Source organism: Nycticebus coucang, chromosome 3 (genome assembly GCF_027406575.1).
Source record: "Nycticebus coucang isolate mNycCou1 chromosome 3, mNycCou1.pri, whole genome shotgun sequence".
Lineage (NCBI taxonomy): Eukaryota > Metazoa > Chordata > Mammalia > Primates > Lorisidae > Nycticebus > Nycticebus coucang.
Window position 1 is genome coordinate 6258329 of NC_069782.1, and position 5079 is coordinate 6263407.

Here is a 5079-nt window from a genome sequence, read left to right on the forward strand (position 1 = left end):
GACTAACAGTGGCCATTCTCACCTTGATTCTGTATTCCCTGATGGCCCAAGGAATACAGGGAAAGCCAGTGTGCTGGAGTGGAGTAGGGAGGAAGCCAGGATGGGGTGCTCGATTTGGCAGCACTTACACTAAAATTGGAATAATACAGGGAAGGAGAGTGTGGCCCCTTCACAAGGATGACATGCAAATTTGTCAAGTGTTCTATATTAAAATATATATTTTTAAGAAAGAGAAGATGGGGCAAGTTCAAAGAAAGGAATGCCTGATAAAGCGGGGGGGGGGGACGCTCTCCTCTAGCCTCCCATTCTGTCTCTGGCCCACAGCTTAACCCTCACTACCTACTGGGGGCAAGGAAAGGACTTGGCCTGGGACTCTGGTGCCCAGTGGCCCTTCTCCACACTGCCAATTGTTTGATACACATGAGGTCTCACCCCCATTCCTGTGCCTGTCTGAGGATGACAAAACAGGTCAGGCTGGGCCCAGGAGAGCCTGGCTCCTGGAGGGGGAAATGAAAGGCACCCACCTCCCACCATCTCTCTTGCTGTTTCCCCTACAACAGGGCAGTGAATGACGTCAGTCATTATCTCTCAGCCCTTATGCCTTTTTTTTTTTCTGAGACAGAATCTCACTATGTCACCCTTGGTAGAGTGCTGTGGCATCACAGCTCACAGCAACCTCAAACTCCTAGGCTCAAGCGAGTCTCTTGCCTCAGCTTCCTGCCTAGTAGCTGGGACTACAGGCACCTGCCACAATGCCCAGCTATTTTTTAATTTTTGTTTTTGTTGTTGTCATTGTTGTTCAGCAGGCCCAGGGCAGGTTTGAACTCGCCAGCCCCAGTGTATGTTGCTGGCGCCCTAACCACTGAGCTATGGGCACTAAGCCTTTTTTTTTTCTGAGTCAGAGTCTTACTTTGTTGCCCTCAGTACAGTGCTATGGCATCATAGCTCACAGCAACCTAACTCTTGGGCTCAAGCAATTCTCTTGCCTCGGCCTCCCAAGTAGTTGGGACTACAGGCACTGGCCACAATGCCCAGCTATGTTTAAGAGATGAGGTCTTACTCTGGCTTAGGCTGGTCTCAAACCTATGAGCTCAGGCATTCCGCCCACCTGGGCCTCCCAGAGTGCTAGGATTATAGGCGTGAGCCACTGTGCCTGGCCAGGCCTGACAACTTTAAAATCATGATTATAACAGGTCCTTCACTCCCCTGAAAGAAGTTCACAGGTAATATCCTACCTACACACCCAATTTTATTTACTTTTACTTATTTTTTCTGAGACAGGATCTTGCTCTGTTCCCCTCCTCCCCCGCTGGAGTTCAGTGGCACAATCAATAGCTCACTGCAGCCTCTTTAACACAAAGCTCTATTTTATAAAAGAACAAGAAAGGAAAGGAATCTGTAATAAAATTATGGGAAATGCTGAGTCCAAGCCCTTCAGACCACTTGGGCCTTGGGAGCACAGGCAGTTGTCTGGTTGTAGGATCCCAGGGACTGCCACAGCCCCAAGTGCCTCCAGGGGTCGGTTTTCCAAGCTGGGATCGAACTCCTGGTCAATTTTCAAACAAAGTGGAACCAAATTCCTTCTGCTATGGTGCACCTGCTTTGCTGGACGTTCCATGTTTGTTCACACTGGGCAAAAAGTCCTGGGTGTCTATGCAAGAAAGGGAGTGAGGCCCTCACAGATTAAGGGGCCTCTTCCCTGCAGGAATCTCCAGGGAGGTTGGGAAGGCCCTACCCAGTCTCCACCTCCCCTGTCTTGGAGACCACTAACCGAATGGCCCCCACAAAGCTCTGAAATGCCTGGATGGGGGTGGGGAGGAGCCATCCCAGAATTAGATGACCTCAGTTTATGACCCAATCTCCCTGGTTTACAAAAATCATTTAAGTGTCTTTTAAACATTTAACTTTTTTCATGTTAAGGTTTTATGTTAAGGCCACTCCGGTGGCCCCCTGGGTTCCTCAGCATCTGCCCTAGACAGTGTCAGGGCTGAGGCCCACCTGGCCCACCCTTCTTCCTGGCACCCCTGGGAGGGAGGAAAGGCTTAATGATGATGTCAAGGGAAAAATCCAAATTCTAAAATAATTTAAAGAGGTTTATTCTGAATTGGGGACAAATTCTGAAAAGGTCTTGAGAAAATGTGTCTGAGGTGGCAGGAATACAGTTTGATTTTATACATTCATGGAGACAGAAATTAATTACAGGTAAAATCATGAAGCAATATGTGGAAGGTATACATTCATTTCCCAGAAAAGGCTGGACATCTTGAAGTGGAGCTTACAGGGCATGGGTGGGTGTTAGGGATTCTTTAGCTGGGAACTAGTTGAGAGAGTTAAGTTTCGTTTGACTAGGCAAGGGCAAGGTGGCTCAGCCTGTAATCCTAGCACTCTGAGAGGCCAAGGCAGGAGGAGGATCACTTAAACTCAGGAGTTCAAGACCGGCCTGACCCTGTCTCTACTAAAAGTACAAAAATTAGCCGGTGCGGTGGCATGTGCCTGCAGTCTCAGTAGCTACTCAGATCAACTGAACCCAGAGATCCAAGTGAGCTTTGATGATGGCACTGCACTCTAGCCTGGTTGTGTTAAGATAATGGGTCTTCTCTCCATGTAATATTGTACTAGAATTAGGTTGGAAAGTAAACCACATTATATTGGATTAATAAACATCTATTTAGTGAGATGTTACCCATTGTAGGTATGACTCACGAGGCCTCTTAGAAAGGAATTTTAGGGGCGGCGCCTGTGGCTCAGCAGGTAGGGCGCCGGACCCATATACCGAGGGTGGCGGGTTCAAAACCAGCCCCGGCCAAAATTGCAACAAAAAAATAGCCGGGTGTTGCGGCGGGCACCTGTAGTCCCAGCTACTTGGGAGGCTGAGGCAGGAGAATCGCCTAAGTCCAGGAGCTGGAGGTTGCTGTGAGCTGTGTGATGCCATAAGCACTCTACCGAGGGCGATAAGGTGAGACTCTATCTCTACAAAAAAAAAGAAAGGAATTTTAGCAAAAGAAGTAAGATCAGACTTCAATAGTCCCATTTTACAGGTGATGAAAGGAGGACCAGAGAGAGAAGGGGCTGGGACGCTGTCACTGCTGCTCAGGACTCCCCTCCTCTGCTTGGTGCCCAATCCCAGCTCCCTGTTTCTGCTGGGCGTTTCTGATAGATCAAATTTTTAATTGTGGCGATGATCTGTTAAGAGCACAATTTTTTTGAGACAGAGTCTCAAGCTGTTGCCCTGGGTAGTAGAGTACTCTGACGTCATAGCTCACAGCAACTTCCAACTCTCGGGCTCAAGAGATCCTCTTGCCTCAGTTTTTCTGTCCTAAGGGCACTGAATGTATTTTTCTTTTTTTTTTTTTGGCCGGGGCTAGGTTTGAACCTGCCACCTCCGGCATATGGGACCGGCGCCCTACTCCTTGAGCCACAGGCGCCGCCCCTGAATGTATTTTTCATTGAGCAGATTGGACAAATATGAGTTAAACACCTAACTCATGCCTGCTTCAATGCTGGAGGCTGGGGTTGCATCAGTTGAAAAAGCCACGTATGTGTACTGAACAAGTAAATGAATTAGTCTATTTAACTCTCTCAACGGCCCATTTTACAGATTAGGGAGTGATTTGCTTGTGACGGTCACATCATCAAAAGAGCATAACACTGACCGCCAAGAGCGTTACATTATGTCAACAGGAAAGAAGGCAAACGCTAAAATAATTTAAGGAGGTTAATTCTGAGCCGAATTTGAAGACCATGCCCAAGAAGCCTCCAGCATAGTTTATTTAGTTTTGTACATTTCGGGGAGACAAGAATGACGTTTAAACTCATAAATCAATACATGGAAGGCCCACTTTGGTTTGGCCTGAAAAGGTGGGACATCTCAAAGAGGCTCACAGATTATAAGCGGGTTTAACGACTCTTTGATTTATAATTGATTAAAGAAATGAAGCTTTGTCTAAAGGCCTGGGATGCTTTAAAGATGAAATGGTTAATCAGAGACAAGCCCCTGGACCCATTGCCAGTGATAGCTGAAGTGATCTGTTAAGTAAGTTGAGGACCTGCGGGTTTGTCTTGCGTAGTCTTAACCCCGCTCTTGAGTAACAAAGGACGCCTCCAATAAGGGTGGGGCACGATGAGGCAGGTCTGACCTCCTTTCTCACCGCCAGCAGCGGTATCTACTCGGCCGAGAGAGTCCTTCCAATCAGCGGGAATTCAGGAATGGCTGGAAGTCTTAGGGACCGGGACCGAGAGGGTAGAAAAAACCACCAAGCCAACATTCTCTAGGTACACAAGTTAACAAATTAGGATAAACCCAATGAGAAATGCCAAATGGGGCGGCTCCTGTGCTCAAAGGAGTAGGGTGTCAGCGCCATATGCCAGAGGTGGCAGGTTCAAACCCAGCCTCGGCCAAAAACTACAAAAAAAAAAAAAAAAATAGCTAGGCGTTGTGGCTTGTGCCTGTAGTCCCAGCTTCTTGGGAGACTGAGGTCAGAGAATCACTTGTGCCCAAGCGTTTGAGGTTGCTGTGGGTTATGACCATACAGCACTCCTGACTGTCTCAAGGAATCAAAAAAAAAAAAAAACAAAAAAACCCAAATGCCCGCCACTTTTGCCTTCCACTTAGCACAAACTAGTCTACTTTCACAGTTAATAAAAGGGGTCGGGCAGATCGCGACACCCAGGCATCCCGCAAAGTAGGCGGGTCACCTTTGGGGCGACCTTTACCCGCTCAAAAATTCGTCTCACATAAGCAGTGAGGATTCGGGCGTCACCCCGAATCGTTATTTTCCTTACTCATAAGTTTAAGGCATAAAGGAAAAATAAGACTGACTTCCTTGGTAATAAATGCTATTCTCATTAGCCTTACGGTGAGTAAGATAACTGCCTATCCAACTAATACCCGAGGTCTTTTAAAGTTTGTTTTACTCATTAATCAAATTATTTTATCACTTTTTATTTTATTTGCTCGTCTGGGAAGAATAAAGTGTCGATGGTGCTCAGAGCCCTGTATGCAGATAAGCAGCCGGCACGCGAAGGCTCACGGGGAGCGCCCCGCCTCTTCCGGTTCTTGCCTGGATTTTCTTTTTTTTG

At 47.3% G+C, this 5079-nt stretch overlaps 2 non-coding genes across 2 annotated transcripts; one reads left to right on the forward strand and one right to left on the reverse strand.

The window, feature by feature from the left end:
* Nucleotides 1-105: 105 nt before the first annotated feature.
* LOC128582794 (U6 spliceosomal RNA) lies at nt 106-212 on the forward strand. The gene has a single exon (XR_008379235.1). It is a non-coding gene; the product is annotated as a U6 spliceosomal RNA (small nuclear RNA).
* Nucleotides 213-4649: 4437 nt separating this feature from the next.
* Nucleotides 4650-4799, reverse strand: LOC128582975 (U12 minor spliceosomal RNA). Its single transcript, XR_008379362.1, has one exon. It is a non-coding gene; the product is annotated as a U12 minor spliceosomal RNA (small nuclear RNA).
* Nucleotides 4800-5079: the final 280 nt, after the last annotated feature.